Source organism: Myodes glareolus, chromosome 1 (genome assembly GCF_982192425.1).
Source record: "Myodes glareolus chromosome 1, mMyoGla1.1, whole genome shotgun sequence".
Classification (NCBI taxonomy): domain Eukaryota; kingdom Metazoa; phylum Chordata; class Mammalia; order Rodentia; family Cricetidae; genus Myodes; species Myodes glareolus.
Genome location: NC_142026.1, coordinates 69,484,725 through 69,496,900, shown reverse-complemented (window position 1 = coordinate 69,496,900; position 12,176 = coordinate 69,484,725). Strand labels below are relative to the sequence as shown.

Genomic DNA, 12,176 nt, shown 5'->3' with positions numbered 1-12,176 from the left:
AATATGCAACTAGCTAGATAAATCATAGATTTATCTTTTCAGATATAAACCTGAAGGATATACAGACATGAAAGATGAAAAGGATAGAGTTATTTGTAGGGAATAAAAATAGCTTTAGGTATTTTTAATCTTAACAAGCAATAAATAACATCCACCAAAGAAGCCCGACCTAGAAGTGGGACACATAAGACTTTTAAGGAGCCTGGCTGTCCCAAGCACCAAATTAACAGAATCACTGTCTCCCAATGCACATCTTGAACATAGAGGTCATTATTCTAGTCCTACCTGTAGCCACATGACCACCTCATGCACCCTGTCACTGGCAAACAAAAGCTAACTACATCTTACAGTTTTTTCTGAGAAAGCTTTATCAGATGAGAAACAGAGTTCCCCAGTGGCATAACAATAATAGCTTGACCCTGGCTCCAACACTTTGTCTCATGGCCACCTCTTCAGAGAGCATATCCCTCCACACCTGCCCACAAACCCATAGCATCTTTTCCCATCACACTAATATTTCCTGGCCATGAATTAAAGCTAATTTGGACTTCTCACTTGTTGCTTAAGCATATATCTCCCCCTTAGACCAAGGATGCCCAAATAAGATGGTCAGACTATGCCGCTATTAAGGTTTGAAAGTGAAATGTCCCCAGCTAATTCTTGTGTTAAAAGGTTTGCTGGTGGGGTTATTTTGGGAGTTGGTGGAAACCTTGGGAGCTAGGGTGGGAGGTTGGTTGAGAATGGAACACTAGGGATGTGCTTTTGAGGGATATCTTGTTCCAAGTCCTTTTATCTCTGCTCCACTCTCCTTTTCCTCTCCTCCATCTACTCTTTTCCTTCCCTTTCTTCACTTTCCTCTTCCCCCTCTCTCTTCTAGGATGACAAAAGATACACCATGATGTTCTGCCCCAGAACCAATGGCACCAGCAAATCAGGATCTATAACTTGTGCAACTGCTGTGGAGGCCCAAAAATGTGAACCTATTTCTACCCTGTCAGAAGGCCAGAGAGTCTAAGATTGCTCAAGATTGTTGACAACAACCAGGGCTACACATCCTGGCCCAGGGTACGGTTACTTGGTTCTTCTGACATTAAGATGTCCCATATAGGTAGATCCACTCCACCCTGATAGATAGTCAGGATATGCAGATCCACTTCTGCTACTTCTTTTGTATTAGGAGTTTTAACCTGGGGAATGGCTGTCTTTCAGGTAATTTGGTCTAGGGTGGCTTCACTGACTAAACAACAGAATGCTAATGACTTGATGTCTCAAAGTGTTGAAGCAAGTAACTGCTGTAATTGTCCTTTGTATCATGTTAAAGAATTCTTCTGCTGCCTTCTTCCCCCTAAGGTGTTGTGGTATAAAAGTGTATAGAAAATTAAATGTGGGAGATTTCAAGATTCACTAGAACTCCATCCCATTGCTATCCTATGTTTCTGTTTTATTATTTTATTTGCATCTTCATCCTCTGTACTATTTTCTGTCCCCACACCACTACTCTGGTAAAAGGTGTTTTTGTCGAGGCTAGTCTACGACAAACTATAAGCTAAAATAAACCTTTCCTCCCTTACAGCTATTTTCTCAGGTATTTCTCAAGTGACAGGAAATCCAAAACAGCATAACAGACAACACACTGAAAGACCCCAGTGTAGGGTGACTGTCACTCAAGTCTCGGGATAACACGACCGCCCCAGTAACTCACGAAGACCGTCCTTGCTGCAATCACACAAGGTTTATTGACAGGTACCAGTGCACTGGGGCTAAAACTCATAACCGACGTAGGGGAGGAATTCAACCCCGAGTAACTGGGAGAAAGGGTTTTTAAGGGAAGAAACCACGGCCCAGTAATCCAAAGGGTGTAGGGAGGGTGTCATAGAAAATTCCGAAAATACCAGTGATGATCACAAGGGGGCAACTCCCTGTTTCTCAAGATTATTCTCAAGATTACAATCTAACTTTATCTTCAGCTAGTTCCTGAAACAGTCACTGTACCGGCTAATCCTAGATTTCTGATTCTTCTCTACCTGCTTAGATTTTTGGCTCTATTTTTTTTCCTCCTAGGGGGGTCTGGATTTATCCATGTCTTTCAACACCAGCCAGGGAATGGGGTTTATTTTAGCATGTAATATTTATTAAGATATTATAGATTCACCAGGCGGTGATGGTGCATGTCTGTATTTGAAAGTTTCTGTCCCATCCAGCCTCACAGCCCAAAGAAATATACAGAGGATTATATTAATTATAAACTGTTTGATCTTTTAGCTCAGGCTTTCTGTTAACTAGCTCTTACAATTTAAATTAACCCAAAATTTGTATCTATGTCTAACCACATGGCTTGGTACCCTTTATCAGTGAGGCATTCTCATCTTGCTTCCTCTGTATCTGGCTGTTAACTCACTCTCAGCCTTTCTTCTTCCCAGAGTTCTCTTAGTCTGGTTGCCCCTGTAGTGGCATTGCTTTTGTGTTTTAATAAATAAAGCTTGCCTAAGGATCAGAAAAGTGAAACAGTCACACTGGCCAGCCTTACAGACCAGGCAGCAATGGCACACATACCTTTGATCCCAGTAGCCATATTTGTTGGGTAAAAGGGACAGCTGGAGCAGGAAACCAACCAATCACTGGGAACCCTGACCCTGAACCCAGAGCCAGAGAAAGAAACACACCCCGTATTTGAGACCTGGGCCAGGGAGAGAAACATCTTTATCCCTGAACCCAGGACTAAAGACATGTGCCCTGTCTCTGAAACTAGTGTCAAAGAAACACAACACACTTTGTCCCTAGAATCAGAATCAGTGAAAGAAATGTGCCCTGGTCCTAAGATTAGAGTCAAAAAGCTAAAAATGGACCAGTGAAAGAAACAGTTTGGCCATGAAGGCAGAACCACCTCTGCCCATGCCTAACTGACCCAACCAATCCCTGGGCAGAAAACTGACAAATCACTGAGCACCCTGACCCTGAACTCAGAGCCAGTGAAAGACACATACTCTGTATTTGAGGCCTGAGCCAGGAAAGAAACATCTTTATTCCTGAACCTGACACTAAAGACATGTGCCCTGTCTCTGAAACTAGTATCAAAGGAACACTCTTTGGCCCTAGAATCAGAGCCAGTGAAAAATATATGCCCTGGTCCAAAGATTAGAGTCAAAAAGCTAAGAAAGGACCGGTGAAAGAAACACAGTTTGGCCATGAAGTCAGAGCCATCTCTGCCCCTGACCAGCTAAATTGACCAATCCCTGAGCAGGGAAAAATTAACCAATCCCCCTTCTCCCTGGGAAAACCCCACCCCTAAGAAGTCCTATATAAGCATCTCCACCCCTTCAGTTAGAAACTGCCATTAATCCCTCCCTGGTAGAGGCAACCACTCTCCTGGACTCCTCCTTCCCAATAAATCTCTTTCTTAAAAAAATCTTGGGTGAGGACCTTCATTCGCACTCTAACCAAGGAGGGAAGACCTATGTACAAAAAAGTTAAAAATGTTACTAAGAAAATCAAAGGAGACAAAAATAAATAGAAAATCATCACATACTCAGGAACTAGAAGACTTACGCCATCTTAATACTATTAAGATGTCATTACTGAGAGAGATGCAGTCACCAGCCAGACGCAGAAGAAGCAAGATGAAAATGCCTCACTGAGAAAAGACGACCTGTACCAACAAAGGATCAAAGTCTGAGAGAGGCCGATTCCTCCATTTCCCCTCTATGACCATCTAGGTCCGCAACGCCAAGCAGGCTGCTTCCTTCTCCTGCAACAAGACGAACTTTGAATCGTTGGCCTACAGGGACCTGCGGATGGGTTCCCAGAAGGTGGTCAGTCACATTATCAAGCAAGGAAAGTTTGTGTTTGTTCTCTGTTCTGCTGTCAACCCCTGGAAAAAGAGATGGGCAACCGCTTGGTGAAGGATGACGATGGGTGAAGGACATCGCAGTCGAGGTGGAAGACTGAGCACATTGCACAGAAAGCCTGGGAACGGGGAGCCAAAATTGTGAGAGAGCCCTGGGTGGGGCAAGACAAGTTTGGGAAGGTGAAGTTAGCTGTGCTACAGATGTATGGAGATACCACACACACTCTGGTGGACAAGATCAACTACACTGGCCATTTCTTGTCTGGATTCGAGAACCCAATGGACACAGACACGCTCCTTCTAAAACTACCCAGCTGCAACCTCGAGATCATCAACCATATTGTAGGCAACCAACCCGACCAGGAAATGTTATCTGAAAAACCTGCAATTCCACCATTTCTGGTCCACGGATAACACGCAGGAGCACACGGAATATAACTCACTATGCTCCATCGTGGTGGCCAACTATGAGGAGTCCATCAAGATGCCCATTAAAGAACCAGCGCCGAGGAAGAAGAAGTCACAGATTCAGGAATATGTGGACTATATTGGGGATGCCGGGGTCCAGCAAATCGCTGTCAAGAAGGAAGACATCATCACAATGATCCACCACTTGAGGAAGCGAGGCATGGAGTTCTTGGCTGTCCCATCTTCTTAGAAGATGCTGTGGGAGAATCTCCAGATAGCCAAGATCCAGGTGAAGGAGAGCATGAACGTGCTAGAGAAGTTGAAATTCCTGGTAGATTACGATGAGAAAGCCTATCTCCTGCAGATCTTCACCAAGCCCATGCAGGACCAGCCCACACTCTTCCTGGAAGTCATCCAGCTTCGGAGCAAACAACTTCAATTCTGCCGGGCAACCTCACCAATCTGGAGACCAACCAGGTGAGGTTGGAAATGTAGGTCTGGTCACATCTAGACCATGCCAGGTGCACAGTGTATCAATCTTCTCTCACCAGCTGAGAAACCCCAGGGTTCCACCCACATCATGACCACGCCCCCTCAACTGCAAGCATCCCTCCTTGCCTGCTCCCTCCCTGCTGAGTAAAAAAAGATGTCATTACTACCAAAGCATTCTACATGTTCAATGTAATCCCTATCAAAATCAAAAATCTCTGAAGAAATAGAAAACATCCATTTTAAAATTCATATGAAGTGGGGGAAATGTATAGTTCAATTATTCTGAGTCACCAAAACAATCTTGAAAAAAATAAATTGGAGGCTTTACACTTTTTGATTGCAAAATTTCCAGAGAGACAGACATACAGACCAATATAGAGAAAGAATATAGAGCTTGAATATAAATATTGCACACATGTTAGATGACTTTCAACAAGACCAGAAAATGGGAAATTTCAGACAATGGTGAGGAAAAGTAGGATATCCAAATGCAAAGGAATGAGGTTGAACCTTGAAAGGATCCACTCAAAATGGTCATGGTCTTGAATGTAAAACACAGCACTATAAAAGCTCTAGGAAAGCTTGAAATGGTACACTATTAAGGATATATCCTAAGAAAATTAAGATTTAAGAGACAGAGACCTATACAAAATATTAAAGACTCTTCATTTAGAAGTTAGAAATATGAATCCCTACTGTTTTTCAATAGACAAATTGTTTAAAAAATCCCAGCAATTGGAAAGTGAAGGACAGCTTAGGTTACATAGAGAGGTCCTGTCACAAACAAACAAACAACAAATAAACCCACTTCTTTGTGAATATATAATTATATAATTATTTCAAAACTGTTAAAACACGATGCTTAAAAGCCTCCTGGCTAAAGAAACACAGGTGTCCGGGGAACTGCAGAAGCCTGATCATAGATCGGCCTCAAGTGGCAGCAAGAAATTACTGCTCATTTGTTCAAGCGTGGCAATGGTGTTAAGAGCTGTGCACAAGAATGATTTTCTCTTAAAATACCGGGGAAAAAATATTTAGGAGTAAAATGTCCTACGTAAAAACTTATTTCCAAATGGTATATGCAAATGAAGTAGTAATGTAAATAAACATACATGCAAATGCAGTTATACTCATATATACATATATGAACATAGTCTTATAAATATGTATACAATACACATATGCAAAAATACATATAAACCTACACATAAATATGTAGATCATACTCACAAACATATAAACGAGCATGCACGCAACACAACACATATTATCAGTACCTAATATATAACTGTTACATATTACATATAGCACATAATCTATAACTGTTACATGTATTAACTGCTAGATTTACACAATGGGCAATGGGTGTTCACTACTCTTCCAATTTCCTGTTATAATATTTCAGAAACGTGTCAAAATACAAAGACAGGATAGGTGTAAGTGCTTCTGGGAGAAGTACTCTCTACAGTCAGGATTCCTTAACGACTTGGCAAGAATAAGTTTAGTAACATATCTCTCATAAGAGCCTCAATAGATGGTTACAAATGAGCTAATGGGAGAAATATAACACCGGCTAGAACCATAAGAAATCCATCAAGTTACCACATGTGGAAATTTTTTTTTTCATTCCTAGGGAAATTCTTAACTTACAAAATTTTGCAGACGGGTTTTGAAGCAGCAGAGAACAGGAATGCTAAGAATCTCAGCCTCTAAGAAGTGGGATTAGGGTGAAGCCGAGTGTTCAAACCATAGACTACGCTGGCCAACTATGGAAAATGTTGGACTTCCAGCTGCTACCAACAGATGACAGGTGATCCATGGTCAAGGCTATTTGATTTCTTTACTACATAAACTAGACAAACTTCTAAAAGTTCCAAGCAAATAAGTTAGGGCATTTACTCAATATTTTACTATTAACTATCTAAATGTTTTGCTAGCAAAACTTATTACAGGCTTCAAAAAATATTGTTAAACCTCATATTCATGAGGAAAAAAGGACCAAGTTCACAATTGTCCAATTAAAGCAATCTATATTTTGAGGTGTACCCTGGACTGGAACTGGCCAGCTGGCTGCCTCACCCTAATTCAGGAACTGAGAGAGCAGCCCCTTCTGACCTCTGGAAGTCCCTTTTATGGGAGAGATAGGGTGTTCATGGGGGCGAGAGGGTTGGCAGTTATAAATAGTTAGAAGGATATAATGAAAACGAGGGAACAAAGGCCAGGATATACATCAAATAAATGAGGTTACAACCAGTTTATATCAGACCTAAGAAACAGGAACTTAATTACAAATAGAAACCTCCTTTAGCAAAGACTTAACATAGGACAAACAGGGACATATCCTTTAACTGGGACTTAACACAGAACAAACAGGAACTTCTTCCTAATTACTATTAGAAACTTTAAGTTGCAGACTGAGCACACGCCTTTAATCCCAGTTCTCAGGACACAAAGACAGATGAAGCTCTGTAAATTCGAGGCCAGTCTGCTCTACAGAGTGAATTCCAGGACAGCCAAGGCTACATGGAGAAACCCTGTCTCGAAAAACAAAATAAATAAATAAATAAATAGAAACCCTAACTTGCAAAGACTTAACACAGGACAAACAATAACTTATTCTTTTTTAAAAAATATTTTTTTTTATTTATTATATATACAGTGTTCTGTCTGTGTGGATGCTTGCATGCCCAAAGAGGGCAGAAGATCTCATTACAGATGGTTGTGAGCCACCATGTAGTTGCCGGGAATTGAACTCAGGACCTCTGGAAAGGCAGTCAGTGCTCTTAACCTCTGAGCCATCTCTCCAGCCCAAGAACTTATTCTTTAACTAGGATTTAACACAAGACAAACAGGAACTTCTTCTTAATTACAATTAAAAACCTTAACTTGCAAGGCTTAACACAGAACAATCAGGAACCTCTTTTCCACATCTTAACTGCAGATAGAGCTCTTAACCCGCAAGGTATATTTTTCCTGTTTTGGTCTCCCATTAACGTGCAAGATCTATTGTTCCTGTTTTGGTCTCACAGTATATCAGTGGTAAAAGCACTTGCTTAACAAATGTGAGGCCCAGGGTTTAATCCCCAGTATTACAAAAAGAAAAAAAAAGAATAAAAACAAAAGAAGACCTCACTGCAAAATAATATAATAACCTATAGAAAACCGGGAAAATATAGCAAAATGTTAAAAAGCGCACAAATCATCCATAATCTCACTATCAAGTCTTAAGTCCATTTAATTCTCATCTTCTACCCTAGAGGGTCATTTAACACAGTTTGGAGTCAAACTGCTTATTTAAGTTGGATATACAGCACACTTAACATTATATTATGGGCAGTTCCCACATCATTAACATCTTTTGCTTAGCATACAAAATGACAAATTCTCTTTAAAAACTGATTCAGATAATTGCTAAGTACTGTTGAAATAAGAAAATTAAATGCAAAGTAATATGATGGTTTAACAGCCTTCATTTTGCAATGATGCAAAATGAAATTCAAAAGTAACATCAAAGGAAGTCGTCACAGTAAATATTATTTCATTCCACATTAACTCTGCTTACACATGTGTACAGCTCACTATGTAATTATGCTTGTCTCAAATACATAGCAATATGTACAAATATACAGTATCAAATGCAAAACCATTCATACTCATATATGAATACCTATAAACACACAAATAAGTATGTATGTGATATTCATATGTACACACAAGATTCCATATAAGTCCACACATGTCATATACACAAATACAGACCTGAGCATACACACCAACAACATTATACATAACATACTACATGGACTAAATTTAGATGTTGGACAAGGGGTCAAACAAGTTTGAAAATCATTAGGCAAAAAAAAAAATCTGTCTCGCAAGGACAGTGTTCAAGTATCTCATAATATACTGCTAGAACTGAAAAAAAGAAAGAAAAGAAAAAAGAAAAGGAAAAAACCTGTGTCTGCCATGATGGTGTAAATTATAATCTTGATACTTGGAAGACTGAGGCAGGACTGTGTGCTCAAGGCCAGCCTCAGCTACACAGACAGTTCTAGGCTAGCCTGTACTATGCAGCACGTCCATCTCAAAACAAAACCTGAAAACCTGCAAGTTCACAACAAGGAAAGGATGAGAAAGAAACATGTCAACTCAGCATCTTCATAAGGCGACTTCTACCCGGCAGGGAAAACAGTAGTGCTGAAAGTTCCAAGTACCACAAAGTTGGTAAGAAAAGCAAGTGGAAGAAAAGAAAAAAGAAAGAAATGTTGGAGGTATTGCACACCTATTCTGGAATCTTGTAACTACAGAGACAGCCTTTTTTCTCTCATTCACTCAGGAAACGTTTACTGGACACTTGTTGTGCCCCAGACTCTCTTCTAGGCCACGATGTTAAGCAGCAGATCTGACTGATGTACTGCAATGGGAAAGAAAGCGAAGAACAAAATACACCGCTGTTTCCATCAAACACTCACTCCACAAACTTAGGGTCTACACAGGTCTGTATTTGCTTTCAGGGTTAGGAGTAACTGTTCAGTTACTTACCGCTGTTCACAATGACAAGCTAACTCAGAGAATGCACTGCCCAGGACAGCAGGCTTGAGCTCTGATTTCCAAGTTGACGCAGGCTCCTTATGTCTTGTAGCCTAGCAACAATTAGTTCCAGGGCCAGCAGCCGCAGCCTAGGCTTGTGACGACCAGTTCCTGAGCAAAAGGGGTCAGGGCTGAAAGTGGTGAAAGGTCGTCATTCTGACAAACTCCCCCTAGTGTCTGGTAAACACTGTCAGAGGCAGGGGAGTGAGGAATTTCTTGAAATTTCTTGAAAGTAGACGCATTGGATTTTGAAGACACAATGGGGGGAGAGGTATGGATAATAGAATAAAAATAAAGGCAAACGCTGAGGAATGGAGAGGAAGAGGTCATTTATGGAGTGACTACACTAGGTGCTGAGTTGAGAACCCATCCAAGTCTGGCATGTCTGACCCCGGGAAAAGAGTGGACATTAGAGGGGCCTGTGGGTAAAGGCAACCCAGTCCACGAATGTTGTGGTGGATGAAGGAGAAAGGCAGCAAGCAGACGGGTTGGGAGACTTTACAGCAAACACACACAGGCGCCGCGAGGGGGCGCTGTCTCTGTGGCAGAAAGAATGGAGGGAAGGCAGGGAAGGGGTGATGGGCAGAAAGGTACAGAGAAAGCATGGGAGTGGATACCATAAAGATATTCCAGTCCCCAGCCCTGAGAAGGGAAGGAAGAGAGGAGGAAGGGGAGAAGCTGCATTTGCATGTGGACACGGAAGAAGTGAAGCCCGCACTGGTGGAGGCAGGCGAACCTCAAGGAGCACGACCCAAAGGAAGATTTATCTGCGTCCTGCGGGGTGAGAAGACGCGTAGGATCACTCTGGACAAGGGGCACGACTAAGCTGTGACCGCCCCGCCTCAGCTTTAAGCCCCATGACAGCCAGACACCAAGGTTTAGGGCTCTGCTCCGCCTACGGTACGTGCTCTGCACATACGCGCCCAAGGTTCCTAAATGAGGTTTTTCTGAACTGCCAGACGTCACTGAAGGCTGGGTGCGGAAATCAGGAATAAGCAGCTTCCCTTTGTCTTCCGGTTTCGAGCTTTGAGGCTTTTAGTACACGTCTACTGCTGAGGTTTAACGAACGGGAAAACTCCAAGCCTCCAGTCCCAGACTGCGCAAACCTCTCACGTGAGGTCGTCCTCCTGCGACGGTTCCTTCCCCTGTCGTCTCCCCACCCACCTCACTTCGGGATATGGCCCAGGGAGCCCAGCGAGGCCAACGCCCTTCCATTTGTTACCGTCTAGGGGTCTTGATAGGAGTTCCTCCCCTCGCCAGTTCAAGAATCAAAAGGCAGAAGAAAAAAATCTCCAGCAGCAGCGGGGGAAACTCTGAAATGCAGACGGAAATCAGTCCGTCAAGAATAGCTTTTATTTGGGGGCAGGAAGCACACAGACCCTCTGCAAAGCAGAAGGCCAAAGCCCAGCTTCTCTTCTTCCCCTAATTTAGTACTGGCCAGTTTGAAGACAGACAACACAACTGACTGGCCTATATCTGTTATTTAAATATGCCCAGATCCTTGAGCTTGAGTCAGTCCGTGAGCTGGGGTCCTCCTGGCTGGAGAAAAAGCCCATAAGGCTGTTTTAAATTGTCAGGCTTTGTCTTAGGTCAGGAAGGTGAGAAAGCAGCCAGCTACGTTGTAAATTCATAGTCTCTATTCCCTAGCCATGGGCCTTCACCCTATCTGCCCGCCTATCACGAAGGAACTAACTTATATAGTCTTCCACACTCAACTACATCCGCAGCACTTAACATTTTGAAATGTCTCCTAGACGGTCCCTCAAATGCTGATTTACCAGTGCTCAGTACAGCAAAGTTTTATGGCTCTTTCCTGTAAGGGTTGCCAGCTTCACTTTTATGGTGCATAGGAGTACTGTTTCCAGAATTGTGTGCCAGGCTCACACTTGGAACATGATCACTCTCAAACCCAGTACTTTGGAGACCCAGGAAGGAGGCTATTTGTGTTCTCTGCCAGCCTAATTTACAGTGTTCCACTCCAGCCTGGACTGTATAGGACTATATAGCCTGAACCCCTTTCTCTTAAGCAGAAACTGTTGTGAACGTCTTGGTCAGGGTCTAGGACTGCAGGTGTTTCTGGGAATATATAGTCACATAAAAGACTCCTCCAGAATGATAAGCAAAATGCAAGGTGCCTGTCAACACAGCTTTGTCAACACTTGTTTTCAAATATTACCCACCCAGATAGAGTATCTTGGGATTTTGTTTAATGCCATGAAATTGGACACTGCCATAAATTTATTGGCCATTTGGATTCCCTCACTCACGATGTTACAGATCCAAAGTGTTTGCCCACATCTTCACTGGGTTTTCTCTTTGACATGCTGGATACTCTACATATTTGAATACCATTTCTATGTTGGCTCTATGACCTGCAATGGTCTTTTCTCTATTGCCTGCTTTTTCACTTACACAATATGAACTTCCTGATGCATATGAATTCTTAAATTTACTATATCCGTTTCTTTGATATTCATTTCACTTAAAAATATTTGCCTATGTCAAGATGACAAAAAAAATGCTTGATAGTCTCAAGCAGACGCTTCATCCTCTTGCTTTTCCATTTAAATAATTTGTCTAGAACAGGGGCTATTAAACTATATTCCTGTATAACCTAGTCCAGATCTTGTATGTTTGGGCAAAGAATATGTTTTTATAGTTTTGTTTTGCATTTTGGAGACTGAGTCTTACTACATAGTCCTTGCTGACTTGAAATTTGTGACAACCTTCCTGTCACTGCCTCTAAGTGTTGAGAGTTACAGGTGAGCATCACCAGGTCTTGCTTATTTTGCTAAACAGCCTTTTAATTGTATTCCACAGTGAAAATGACAGGAAATTCAAG

General features: G+C 42.0%; 1 pseudogene; it reads left to right on the top strand.

Annotated features, from left to right (window-relative positions):
• The first annotated feature begins 1,194 nt into the window (after positions 1 to 1,194).
• Positions 1,195 to 4,733, top strand: LOC125396017 (4-hydroxyphenylpyruvate dioxygenase-like; annotated as a pseudogene).
• Positions 4,734 to 12,176: the final 7,443 nt, after the last annotated feature.